The sequence below is a fragment of the Vombatus ursinus genome, unplaced genomic scaffold (assembly GCF_900497805.2).
Source record: "Vombatus ursinus unplaced genomic scaffold, bare-nosed wombat genome assembly UNPS02014789.1, whole genome shotgun sequence".
Lineage (NCBI taxonomy): Eukaryota > Metazoa > Chordata > Mammalia > Diprotodontia > Vombatidae > Vombatus > Vombatus ursinus.
In genome coordinates, this window is record NW_020954567.1 from 22594456 (window position 1) to 22609549 (window position 15094).

The window sequence follows — 15094 nt, forward strand, 5'->3', positions numbered from 1 at the left end:
ATCTTTCCAGTCTTCTTACATCTTACTCACCGCCACATACTCTCCAATCCAGTGACTCCTTACTGTTCCTTGCACAAGACACTTCCTCTACCAACTCTGTCCATTTTCAGTTGCTGTCTTCTATGCCTAGAACACTCTCCCTCTTCATAGAGATGAAAGCTAATTAGATTACTAAGAAAGAAGAGGGCCCAGAACAAAAACCCTGTGGCATACTCATGCATAGAGGCTAGTAGCTGTCTTATCTCCCTAGAACTCTCTCCCTCTTCATCAGAGATGAAAGTTGAATCCATGAGAGCAAATTAAGATTAATTAGGCTATGAGCCAAGGTGATTGGTGATGACCTTAACAGTAATAAGGTAACCCTGCCCCTTCCCCCACCCCTGTCCAGGGTCCTCATCACCTCACACCTGCGCAATTATCCTCCACAAGCTGCCAGATTCACATTCCTGAAACACAGTTCTGATCTTCTCAGTCTGGAGCTTACAAAGTTCCAGAGCTGCCCTCTCACTTCTAGAACAAATACAAACCCACCTCTTTGGTTTCTAAAGCTTTTCCCAAATGAATTCCACCCCACTTTATGGCCCATTACTCTTCTTAATGTATTCTGCATTACCACAAAGTAGACTTCTTTCTGTTCCCCATACACAACACTAGGGAGGCACTACCTCTTCCAAAGCAGATCAACAATTGCTTTATAATTTACAACCTTAGACAGCTGCCTGGGGCATTGAGCAGTTAAGTGATTTGCCCAGAGACAAAGGCCAGTAAGTCTTGGGATTTGATCTTCGGTGTTTCTGAGTCTCAGATTTGCTGTCTTAACAGCTACACCACATTGCTTATAAAATAAATGCTTGGTGAATGAATACACAATACTGGTTGACATTTTGAGCTAAGATCTCTCCAAGAACTGTGTGGATCAAGATTCTCAACCTTTGTCCAGTGATGTCAGGGTCTTTGTCATGCTTTTTAGGAGTATGAGTCTTAGAAGGGATTGTTTCCCAGGCTACTCTGGTGGGAAAAGGAAATAAGGTTGCACTCTTTTGGGAATAGATGCTAAGACTGGTTTTTTATTCCTTTACTCTGAAATTATGACCCAATTAAATGTTTTACTATATCAATGTCCAGTCCTTATCCACTCTGAATTTAGTTCACCTTAGACATTCCCAAGAAACTAGGTATGTTGTGATCTAGAGGTGCTGGGAACCCCAGAATGCAAGGGTACAGGATGGGAGTCTGCCTCAAAAGAATTCCACCACTCAAGCCTTCTCTCAGTCTAAGTAGTAAGTTTATTTGTAACACCAATACAAGTGGGCCAGACTCCTAGTGAGTCTGTGCTATTTGTGATGCCAGTACAAGCAGGTCAGATTTTTAAAATCTGAACATTTGATGAGGATAAAATTGGTACTTTTATACCAAAAGACTGTGGAAAGATCTGGATGGGATTAAGGAGTGGCAAGTAGCCTGGGGTAGGCCAGGCACAGAAGATGAGGGCTACAACGAAAGAACAGTTAAAAGGATTATTTACTGGGATGGGCCTGGTACCTCAGGTCAACATCAGAAATCTGGGTTTAGGGGTTGGGTTCCTGAAATTTTTGGGAAAGTTCAGAGGCTTTTCCTTTTAGGGGTCCAGTGTGAATCCCATCCTCCATATGTAGGGGGCACAGAGTGAGCCAAGAAAGATAAATTACTAGTTGATATAAATTTTAATAATTTCAAAGACCCCTACACTGAACTGTAATCAGTGTGAATTCAGAGATAGGTGGCACATCAGTTATAGGAGTAATTGGAGGCAATAAGATCATTTAGAAGACCATTGAAGTAGTCCAGGTCTAAGCTGATGAGGGTCTGGACTACAGTGGAAGTAATGAAGATAGAAAGGAAGGAAAAATTTGTAAGATGCTTTAGAAAAATCAAAAGGACTTGGTGACATATAGGATGTTGGGGAGTAGGAGAGGAAGGAGAGGATGTCATTTTCAAATATGTTAATACATTTTCTTGTCCATTGTTATACTGAATGATGATGATAATTGTGCAGAATTGTACATGTAGATAGAGGGCGTAGGAGATAAGGTTGAATCTGCAGTGATCCCAGAATAGAAACTGGACGTTGTTGGGGTTATTTTTTTTTTAATTTAAAAAATAGTCTTCTAGTCAGCCCCACCCCCAACCATGGTTCTTTACTGACATCATTTTCCACCTCTCCATCATGTGTAGCACCACCATCATCCCTTTCCACTCCTTACTCAGGGAACTATAATCCAATCAACACTGATGGTTTTTACTTTCTGGAAAATGTGTGCTAATCACCTGTCCTATTGCTCCACTCATCATCCTTGTGATTTCCCAGACTAAAACAGTGTTCTTAGCTACCATTCTCCCTTAACTGTTGCTTTCCCCATTATAATGTAAACTCCCAGAAGGCAGAGACTATCTCATCTTTTTATTTGTGTTCCCAAGGCTTAGCACAGTGTCTGACATATAATAAAGAATTACTAAATTATTTTCCATTCATTCATTCATTAAGAAGCATTTTCCTTTAGAGGAAACTAGAGTGCTCATTGGCTAGAGTACAAGACCTGGAGTCAGGAAGACCTGTGTTCAAATCCAGCCTCAAACACTCACTATAGCTGTGTGACCCTGGGCAAGCCATTTAACCTTTGTATGCCTCAGTTTTCTCATCTGCAAAATGGGGATAATAATAGCACCTACCTCCCAGAGTCATTGTGAGGATAAAATAAATGTGCAAAGTGCTCTGCAAACTTTCAAGTGCTATATAAATTCTAGCTATTGTTTTCTTGATCATGAAGGAGATGGGAAGGGATAAATGGTAATTTAAATGAAGGATGAGGGGGACAACTTCCACAATAATTTAGGGACCAAAAGGAGGGAAAAGAATCTTAAGATTGATACTTGGGCATCTGGGAGATTAGAAAGCTAGAAAACTACAAAGAGAGCCTCCATTGAAAACCCAACAGTTGTATAAAGTTGGACAAATCACTTAATCTCTTGAGAATCTTGGGTTCCTCATCTATAACAGGAACGACTCAGTCAAACTAGATGAGTGGTTCTTAAGATCCTTGTAGACCATTTTAGAAGATCCATAAAGTGAAAACTATTTCCATAAAAATACTAAGATATTTTAATTTCTAACATGGTAAACATTGATATATATAACCCACATAAACATAAGTTCTTTGTTTTCCTCAATAATTTTTAAGAGTGTAAAGGGGTCCTGGGACCACTGGTCAGATGATCTCTAAGGTCCCTTCCAGCCCTAAAATTCTGGCTTCACTTTCAACCCTATGGTTCACCAGTTATCCTTTACCCTTAATTTCCTTGACCATCATTCACAACCTATCAATCCTCAAACCTACATCACTCCTATCATCTTCATTCTACGCTTCCACTCACAAAATGAAGAATAATGCTGGAGGAAATCACAAAACCCTCAAATGGGCCCTCACTCCGAAATGACAATTCTTTAATTCATCCTTGATTGAGTCTCTAAAACATATCCCACACAGTGACTTTCCCTGACCTTTTCTTCAACTCTCAAGCTTTCAGATGCTATCCCTATAACCTCTTCTCTGTTGGCAGATAACCTTGCCTTCTACTTGACTGAGAAAATAAAGGCCCTAAAAAATTTTGCCTCTTTGGTCAGTCACTGTATTGGTTGGTTTTGCTGAACTTTTTTATTGTTGTTCTTACAAGGGAGAGTTCTATTGGAGGAGGGGGCATATTAGGTAGCAACTATGTTATAAAAAAAAAACACAAAAATATTTTTTAAAAAATAAAATTAATTTAATTTTGAAAAAAAGGAAATTAAAACCTTGATTTCCCTTACCTCCCTTACTTCGACACTTCAAAACCTCTCTATATTTTTGCCCATTCTCATCCCCTTTGCCCCAGTCTCAGAGGATTAGTTAACCTTTCCCATTGTCAAGGATACCTCCTCTACTTGTGTCTTTGATCCCATCCTCTCCATCTTCCTTAGGAATCCGTCCAACTGATCATTTCCCTTTTATGATCTTCAACCTCTCCTTATCTCTTAGCTCCTTACTTACTGCCTATAAGGGAGTAAAATGGTCCCTGCCCTCAAGGAACTCACAATCTAATGTGAAAGACAATGTGCAAATGTTGTTCAGGCATTTCAGTTGTGTTTGACTCTTCATGACCCCATTTGGGGTTTTCTTGGCAAAGATACTGAAAGGGTTTGCCATTTCCTTCTCCAGCTCATTTTACAGATGAGGAGACTGAGGTAAACAGGGTTCAGTGACTGGCCCAGGGTCATACAGCTAGTAAGTGCCTGAGGCCTGATTTGAACTAGGTCTTCCTGACATGAGGCCCAGCGCTCTATCCACTCCGCCACCCAGCTGCCCCACCGTGCAAATAGCTTTGTGCAAACACAAAACTATCCACAGGGCGAAGGTACTTACATTAAGTGAGACTGGGAAAGGCTTCTTGTCGAAGGGAGGATTCTAGTTGAGACTTGAAGGAACCCAGTGAGCCCAGGAGATGGAGGTGAGGAGGGAGAATACTCCAGGAATGTGGGACAGCCAAGGAAAAGGCACAAAGTTAGTACGTAGAGTATTGTGTTCGAGAAACAGCAAGGAAGTAAGGATCACTGGAGCGGAGTACATGGAGAGGAGTAAGACACACAAAGATTGGCATCAACCTTCTCTCTAGTCACACTGTCACCATCCTAGTCCAGGTCTTCAAATTGCTCATCTAGACTATTATTTCTAATTGGGATCCCTACCACTAACCTCTCTCTCCCCTCTCTATCCAATCTTTCACACAGTGGGCAAAAGAACCTTCCTATGACACAGATCATTCCCTTACTTGATTTTTTATTAAAAAACATCAGTTCCCTATTACTTCGAAAGATATATATACAAACTCCTAAGTCTGACATTTAAAGCATTCCAAGATCTGGAATCAGCTTGCTTTTCCAGCTTCATGTCACAGTACTCCCTCTCTCGATGTATTCCATCCACACTATTCCCTGAACTCAACATGCCATCTCCTGTCTTCATACATTTACTCAATGCACATCATGCATTTTCTCCCTTCAAGGCTGAGACCCAATGCCACCTTCTCTATGAAACCTCCCCTGCTCAATCAATATGATGCCCCTATTAAGTGTCATGCACTGTGTTTGTCACTGGAAACACAAAGATAAAACAAAACAGCCTTTGCCCTCAAGGAGCTTCCATTCTATAGAGGGAAAGAACATGTACACATACAAATAAATACAAAGCATATGTAAGATAAATACATTCTAATGGGGTGGGAAGCATTAGAATCTCAGGAGATCAGGAAAGACCTAATATAAGAGGCAGCATGTGAACTAAATATTGTAGGGAGCTACAGATTCTAAGAGACAGAGGAAGAGAAAAGGTGGCATGGTAGAACTACAGAAATGGAAGATGGGATGTTGTATGAGAGGAGCACTAAGTGAGCCTTTTTGCCTGGAAACAGTCATGCATGAGGGGAAGAAATGTGTCATAACCCTGGAAGTGTGGGCTGGAGCCAGATTTCAAAGGGCTTTAAATGCCAAACACAGGAGTTTGTATTTTCCCTAAGGGCAATAAGGAATCACAGGAGATTTTTCAGCAAAAGATTCACATAGTCGGCCCCATGCTTTAAATTTAATTATTTTGAGGCAGCTAGGTGGTGGAGTGGATAGAGCATGGGCCCTGAAGTCAGGAGTTCCTAAAGTCAGGACCTGAGTTCAAATCCAGCCTCAGACCAAAACACTTGACACTTACCAGCTGTGTGACCCTGGGCAAGTCACTTAACCCCAATTACCTAAAAAAATTAATAAATAAATTTAATTATTTTGACAGCCATGAGGAAGATGAATGGAAAGAGGGACACCATTTGGAGGTTATTTCAATAGTACAAACAAGAGGATGGTGACTGTGTAAGTGGAAGAAAAGGGGCTAGATGTGACATTCATGGTGAAGGAAGAACTGACCAAAGATGGCAACTGATTAAATATATGGGATGAGAAAGAATGAAAAAGCCAAACATAACTCCAAAATTTTGAACCTGGGTGACTAAGAAAATGGTGGCTCCATCTATAGAAATAGGGAGAATTGGAATAGGGATGAATTTGGAGGGAAATAGAATGATAATTGTTTGAAAGACCGATGAGACATCCATTGGGAAATGTTGGATGTGAAGCTGGTCATGCCAGAGGCTGATGAACTGGGAGGTCCGTTGTTAAGTGAACATCAAGTTGTAGATTGAAGTCCCCTAGTATATGGGCAGAGCATGGGGTGGAAAGGAAGACTGCAAGCCAAATGCTGAATTCCTTGAGGAGGAAGAGAAGATGATTTAGGTGCCAATAGTGGATCAGGTAATAAAACTAAATGGATTCATCTAATAGCTGATCCTTCTAGACATTTGTGTTTTGTCTTTCCTCTAATATTCCTAGGATACCTTGATAACTCCTTTGTCCCCTTCATTCCCCACATAAGATTTATGTTTATCCATACACTTGCCATAATATCTCATCCTTAAATAGAACGTAACCTACTAGAGGATCAAGATTTTTTCATAAAATCATAGAATCACAGTTCTAGATCTGGGAAGGCCCTCACAGGCAATCAGGTCCAACCCCCTTACTTTACACATGAGGAAGCTGAAACCCAAGAACCTGAAACCCTGCCCAAGAAGACAGTACCTGACCCTAATTCTTCTAACTCCAAATTCAGTTTGTCTTTATATCATCAGTTCTCAGCTCAGCGTCTTGTGTTCGGTGGGCATTTAATAAATGTATTCTGAACATGCTGAAGTGAATTCTATGTAGAGACTGCAAGATTCAACAAATTCCTGAACTACTGTGCTAGGCACTAAACAGCCTTCAGAGGAAAGATGGAATTTGAAGGTCCTGTTCCCTATCTAATTTCAGTGTGCTTTTAGTCAAGTAAGAAAATCAGGATTCTAGTGCTTAATGTGTGACTACAGGAAAGATATACAAGGTAGTTTTTTATAGAGCTACTGGGCTCACCAAACAGAACCATCCATTTTCTGCTTGAATTTTGCAGTGTGTCACTGGGGTCTTTGACCTTGAAAGTTGAGCTAGAGAGCACAGGTGATAAGATTACAAGAAGTTAAATGTTCTTAAAGCTAGGAGCCTTATCTGAAAGGCTCCTAGGGAGATACATTTTCTGAAACTTGGTGGGAAATTAAGGTTTCAATAAAAAAAAAAGAGAGTCAATTGTCATTTCTGGATATTTTTCATTTCCCAAGATACTGTCAATTCCTGTAAGCAGGTAGGAGGAGAATGGGAGAACTTCCTTATGATCTGTGTGCTCCCCACCCCCACATAATCCTTGATCTAAGGCCAGGGGCTCTCATTTATTTGTATAGGTTCTGCTTGTTTCCTTTCTTTCTGGCCTTGCCCTGACTCCCTCTGAGTCACTGATCAAAGAGACTCTGGCAGTCCCTTCCTTGATGGACCTGTGGCCTGGAAGGCAGTTACCTGGCAACCACAGCAATCACTCTTACTACAAACAAAAAACCCAGCAGAGACCAGATGGAAAGTCAGTGTCCAGCATCCTGTAAGGGGAGAATGGAAAGAGCTGCGAAGGTCTGATTCCTGGGTGATTTTTATCAATGGCTTCCCACCTCAAGCTCATTCCCCAGGTTTCCATTACTCCCTCCTCCCCCCATTTCTACTTCCTCCTTTCTCTCTCTCATCTCTAGGTAAAAATAGCCTCTACTTTAGAGAGTTTACTGACCACCATGGAAATAAATACACAAGAACACATGTCATGGAGTACACTTGAAAGGAATGAACAATCAACTCTCCTGTCCACCCCTGGTAGGAAACGTTGACCACTGTTAACTACCAGAACACGTGTCCCCCCCTTCAACCCACTGTGTATGTAGTGGTCAGCAGGTCAGTCTGGACTGGCACCAGTCACATGGGACACCATTTGATTACTCTCTAATTTACAGAACTTTTTTTAAACTCTGTGCATATGAGAAACCAGAGCACCATGTGCTCACCTCCAATTCAATTTAACAAGTGTTGATTCAGCACCAGTCTATGTGTGTTGTGCTGGGTTAGGTGCCAGCAATACAAAGACAAAACAGAACAAAACAGTTCTTGATATCAAGGAAATTACATTCTGACAAAGGTAGAGGCCGGAGGGAAGTGGGTCAGGACAGGAAGATGGAATATAACACAATAAAACAAGTAAATAAATACAATAATATTTGAGGTTGGACAAAACATTAACAATGAGGTGGGTCAAGTTGACCCTTTAAAAGAAGCTAAGGATTCTAGGAGACAGAGATGAGGAGGGAGGGCACTACAGGTATTCAGGATATCCTATGCAAAGGCACGGAGTCAGGAAATGGAATGTCAAGTTTGGGGAGCAGTAAATACCAGTTTACCCGGAACATAGAGCATATGAAGTGCCACTCCCTGTACCTCACCTCACCTCACCTGGTCCATGTTGCAACTACTCTCAAGTCATCTCCAAGGTCCCATCACCTTAGAACCCTTCTCCTGATGCTCATATTCTCACTCAGCCTTTCAGACGATGGGGAATTAACCTAGATTCTTAGGGAGACTGGCTGCTCATTCACCTAACCCAACTGCACTTGAGGTCAGACTGTCCTCTGTACTACCACCACCATTGCCACAGTTCCCTCCTCATCCTCAACTGAATTTGCCTAAGGAGCAAATATTCCTGTTACAGATGTGCTTATCATTGCTCTCCCCCACCCCCATTCTGCATACTATGTCTCCCTTACTACAGCCTGAGTTCTCATTAGCTTTCTTGGCAGCCATTTTGCACTATTGACTTATATTGAGTGTACTAAAACTATTTGCCTAGAGTTAGATAACTAGGAAGTATCTGAAGCTGGATTTAAACTCAGGTATTCCTGACTCCAGACTTTTTTCCCCAAGAGTTGCTCATCATGTCTCCTCCCCTATCAAATAATTATAAAGTTACTATTTGAAACCACATGTAAAACTTTACATGTGTTCATATTAAATTTCATCTTCTTAGATTCTATCCAACATTCTAGGCTGCCAAACTGTTTTTTAATCCCATCTCTTCCAACAGTTAAGCTATTCCAATTGTGTATCATCAAATTTTATAAGTATATCATCTATGCTTAGGGCATAGGGCAAGTCATTAAGTGTTGATTAATGGATTCATATCAAACTGGAAGGAGGGCTAAATTGGTAGATTGAACGGATCTGTTTTATTCAACACTCTTGTCAATTACTTGAATGAAACAAAGGTAATAGGATACATTTGTGGATGACTTTGAAGCTAGGATGGATAGCTAATATGTTGGATTACAGAATTGGGACCAAAACTATCTCTACAGGCCAAAACAATTAGCAAAATCAAAGAAAGTGATCTTTTTCCCTTTTAACTTTGTGATGGATCAGTTTTTACACTAGATATGTTTAATTTAGGGCAGCTAGGTGACACAGTGGATAGAGTGCCCAGCCTAGAGTCAGGAAGACTCAAGTTCAAATCCAGTCTCAGGCATCTACTAGATATGTGGCACTTACTAGATATGTGATCTTGGGCAAGTCATTTAACCATGTTTGCCTCCATTTCCTCATCTGTAAAACAAACTGGAGAAGGAAATGGCAAGCCACTCCATTATTTTTGCCAAGAAAACCCCAAATGGGGTCATGAAGAGTCAGACACGACTGACATGCATGCCTGAACAACAAAATATTTCATTTATATCTGTATTTCCTTCTTCTAATTATGATGGTTGTATATTCATATACTTATAAACCCTATTCCTAGTTTTGCTTTTTTATTTTTACATTCATTAGTTTATCCATATCTTTTCATATGTCTTTATTTTCTTAATTTTATCAAAAATAAGATGAAATTTTAAAGGAATATAAGTTCATGAGCCAATGTGGTATATTGGAAAGGGGTGCTAGATTTGGGAAGGGGGTGGAAAGAGGAAGGGAATGAGCACCTATTATGTACCAGGCGTTGTGCTAAATGCTGTCCACGTATTATCTCATTTGATCCTCACAACAACCCTGAGAGGCAGATATCATTGTTATCCCCACTTTAGGGTTAAGTGATTTGCCTGAGTCACATAACTAGGAAGTATCTGAAGCTGGATTTCAACTGAGGTATTCCTGACTCCAGGCTCAGTGCTCTATCTACTATCCCATTTAGCTGCCCAAAGTACCTAGGTCCACTGCCTTGGATTCAGTGGATTTAGGTTCAAATCTTGGTTCCAGATATGTGACCTTGGACAAATCCCTTAATCTTTCTGTGTCATGGTTTCTCCATCTGTAAAATGAAGGATTTGGACTAGATTCCTTCTCAAAGGTTCCTTCTAGCTCCAAATCTATGTGAAATGGTGCAGCACCAAGAAAAGCTCCCTGGGATGCTACACTAAAGACCTCTTTCCAAGTTGATCTAAAACCATGAATGATTTGTCTTTAGGTGTAGGTATTCAACTAATTCTGAGTACACTTAACTATGTTATGTCATCTAGTCCACATAAATCTTTGTCAAATATTTTGCTAAAAACCAAGGTAAACCATATCTACAGCATTTTCTCTGTTTATAAAAAAGGGGAGGGGTTTAGGATAATGTGGTATGGTATGTTTTTGATGAAGTAATGCTTTCTCTATGATCACCATTCCACTTTATAGCTTTACTAATATATTTTAGAATTATGCCAGGAATTTAAATCAAGCTTACCAATTTATAATTGACAGACTAAATTCTCTTTCTTTTTTTAAATCAGAACATTTGCTCTTCTCTAGCCTTATGGTATTTCTCCTGTTCTCCACCATCTTTCAAAGATCAATGGCCATGGTTAAGCAGTAATATCTGCAGTAATATCTCTTTTAAAATCTCATAATGTAGTCATTTGAGCTAGATGAGTTAGACTCATCTGGGGCATCTAAATGTTCACTTGCTATCTCACTATCTTGGTCTCGAGTTCAAAGGATGCCTATAGTCTGACACAATGAAGCATATTGATGATTGATGTGCTTACTTAGACTTTACTGAAGGGTACATGAAGATAGAAAGAAGATAGGAATTTGATGGCCCTAAGCAGATATATCTTTTTTTTTTGCATAATCCTCTCACTTTTCAATTCCAAGATCTGGATATGTGACAATTGGTGCCAGGAGTTCACTTTACACAGATCAAAACTTTTGTTAGAACCAAGAGACCTGTCATATGAACAAGGGACTTTACTTGACCCCTATAGTAGGACAGCCCATGTAGTGTTTACCCCAAAGAATAATTTCTCCATCTTGGGGTCAAGTACCAGGCATATTCCCAGATTGGGTAATATAGGAAGGTCCAGGAAAGCTTTAATGATTTCTAGTCTGAGGCCATTGTCACAGTAGTCACTGTTTAACTCCCTATTAGCAATTTTAATTCTCAAAGTCATTCTTCTTGTCAGAGAAAACAGAAGCAAAATAAGTAAACATAAACTATATGTTGCAGAGAAGGCACCAAATCACATTAATGATGGTGGAGGGAATTTCCTCACCAGATACTTCCTGTAGTGGTGACAGCATAGATTCAATCCATTCATATATCTCTATAGGGATATGTGGAGATTTTATTCCCTCTTCCTCCTTCTTTTCCGTATTTCTACACTGGGTTAACTGAAAACATAAGATATGTGCTCAGGTGACTATACTCAGCATTTCCTGAGCAGCATGGCACAGTTTAAAAAAAAAAAAAAACAGAGTACTTACCAGAAGGAATGACAAATGTGAAGAAAGGAGATTTATGTAAAGTGAAAGAAAGGCAGAGCCAAATGAATGATCTGCACACTGATTTCAATTGTGTAAAGCAGGATAACATGAAACCACTACAAAGAACCCATGCTTAAACACAAAAGATAATGTTGGTATGAGCGTGTGAAAGCCAGTGCACCTGCTCTTCATTTCTTTAATCAATCAGTAAATCACAGACAGGTTCTACTACATGCACAATCATTCCCAATCACTTTTATATGGCTTGGGGTTTTGTTTATTTATTTTGAGTTTTGCTGAGCGGCAACTAGGTTAGCACAACAAGGCCTTTGGTCTAGAATGGGTATTTTCCCAAAGGCAGGAAATTTGCTCCATGGTGGGAAATTTAAAGGGTCACTATTAGTACTCTTCTAAGGGAAAAGACCAGGGCTAAGTCCAGTGATGGCAGGGAGAGGCTATGGTTGTGTGGAACCAGGGACAGGATGATAAGACTAGGGGTGAGAGCAGACTCCAAATGGGGGAATGGTTGGACTTCTTGTTTGTCTTGAAAAGTTCTTCAGCGAAAGGTAGGGGAAGAACAACATTCTTGGCTAGTGGTATCTGAGCTCTGCCCAGGCCTGGAGATAGGGAATGAGCACTCATCCTGATCCGTGGTCCTGGCCTTAGACAGTCTCATTGAATATGACCTGAGGACCAATACTGAGCGTGGAAGCAGCTCATTGCCCACAAGCTGGGAAGTGACACTTAGGAGGTCTCCAGATAGTACAGAACAAAATAACAAGACCAGATAAGGAAAATCCATGCTTCGGATCCTGTCAAAGCACCATGTCTTACTGAGGAGGCTCTACCTTCTCCATCCCAGTAAGGTTTTATTTCCCCACAAGGTTGCACTTTCCCCAGTTTCTCACACTTTCCTGTGGCCCAGACTTGGGAATAGAATATGTCAGAAGAGTAGGTTAAAAGTATGATGAATGGATAGAGCACTGACCCTGAAGTCAGGAGGACCTGAGTTCAAATCTGGTCTCAGACCAAACACTTGACACTTACTAGTTGTGTGACCCTGGGCAAGTCACTTAACCCCAATTGCCTAAAAAAAAAATTGGGGGGCAGCTAGGTGGCGCAGTGGATAGAGCACTGGCCCTGGATTCAGGAGGACCTGAGTTCAAATCCAGCCTCAAACACATAACACTTACTAGCTGTGTGACCCTGGGCAAGTCACTTAACCCCCATTGCCCAACCCAAAAAAAAAAAAGTATGATGAGCCACCCTGTGAGCTAAGAAAGGCTCATTTTAGGGCTCTGAGTCTTGCTGGAGACAGGGAAGGAAAAATTCTTTCCCAACCTAGAAGTTCAACTGCTTCTCAGTATGATCTACACTAAAGATAGAGTGAAGGGAGGAAGACATGACACTTCAAATGGGGCACATTTTGGTAATGGAGGTGGGGCCCCAGTCAATGCTATAGGTTCATACCTTTTTGTCTCAGATTTCCCTATGCCGGGGATCTATTCTTGATCTATAAGTATAGTCCTTTTCAGCTTTTCAAATTTCCCTGCTGATGATGGCACAAAGAATGAGTGATCTGAGACTAAGGAGGCTCCCTCCCCTAGCCTCTCTGAGCTGATGTCTTGAGTGATAAGACCATGGTTTGATACTATGGAAGGGCTGGTATCCCAAAGAGAAACCAAATTTTAAAAACCTAGGTGAAAAGAATGTTGTTCTGGGAGTCAGAAGACCTTGGGTCTTGTCCCTGCTTCCATATTAACTCTGGACATGCGTCATCCTTTGGAGAAACAAACACTCCATCTCCTAACTTCAAGCCTTTTTTTTCCCACTGGCTGCCCTCCATAGCTGGAATGTTCTCCCTCCTCATCTCCATGTCCTAGCCTCCCTGGCTTCCTTCAAAGCTCAACTCAAATCCAACCTCCTGGAGGAGGCTTTTTCTGTTCTCCCTCCTAGTGCCTTCTCTCTGAGTTTACTTTCCATCTACTCTATATATCTCGTATATGTTGTCTCCACTGTAGAATGTAAGATCTTTGAAGGCAGGCACTGTTTTTGTCTTTCTATTACTTTATTAGTGATTAGCACAGTGCTTATCACACAGTAAGCTCTTAACAAAGCCTTGTTGACTCAATAATAGTAAAATAAAGAGTTAGATATGGTAGTCTCTGAGGTGCCTTGCAACTGAGAGTGCCTCTCTTCTTGACTGCCTGGGTCTGGTCTGTGTGTGTGTGTGTGTGTGTGTGTGTGTGTGTGTGTGTGTGTGTGTCTGTGTGTGTGTGTGTGTCTGTGTGTGTGTGTGTGTCTGTGTGTCTGTGTGTATCTCTGTGTGTGTCTGTGTGTCTGTGTCTGTGTGTCTGTGTGTATCTCTGTGTCTCTCTGTCTCTTTTTGTCTCTGTCTTTCAGTCTCTCTCTGTTTCTTTTTATCTCTCTCCTTCACTCTCATTTACAGCCCTCCCTATTTACCAAATCTAGTTTTCCCTAACACCATTTTCTTCCCCAAACTGAAAAATTCCTAGTTACAGTTCTGATTGTTTACTGGGAGTGGATATTGTTGTTTGGTTTTTATTTGTTTGTCCCTTGATTTTTTGTTTAGTAAAAGTAATTTTATATTTATTAAACCAGAGCACATGGAATCCAAAGGAATCTTTGCCACTTAATAGCTACGTGTCAGCTTCCTTACCTATATAATGAGATTAATAATGCCAGGGATGTTGTGAAGAAAGTACTTTGTAATGAATAAAGCATCATAAAAATGTAAGCATTTATTATTAGGAGAAGGATGACACATTTATGCAAATAGCTATAATACGAGTTAGAATATGATAAATGCCTAGAAGAGGTCAAATTGTTCTGAAAGATTCCAGGAGGGAGGAATAATTCAGCAATCCTCAAGCATTTGGCAGGTGTTGTGCTGAGGTACAAAAACAAAAGGAAAACTATCCCCACCCTCAAAGAGTTTAAATTTTATCAGGAAAAACAACATATACACACACATACATATATATACAAATCACAGCATCTGAGGAGAGGGAGAGGTTGGAAATGTTTAGCAGAAGAGGAAAACCAATTACTCCTTCTTGAATGGATGCCACACTCAGATAGGCAGAGTCCCTGTTTCCCCACTCCTACCTTCAGGTGTGACTCTATATATCTTTCTCTCTCTGTGTCTCTCTCTCTCATTCTGTCTTTCTATCTCTATCTTTCTGTCTCTGTCTCTTTGTGTATGTCTCTCTGTCTCTCTCCCGGCTACACACACACACACTCATCTCCATTCTTCCCTATTTACCAAATCTGGTTTCCCCTAACACCATCATTAGCTCATTCTTTGCCCAGAGGAATCTATGAGTGGTC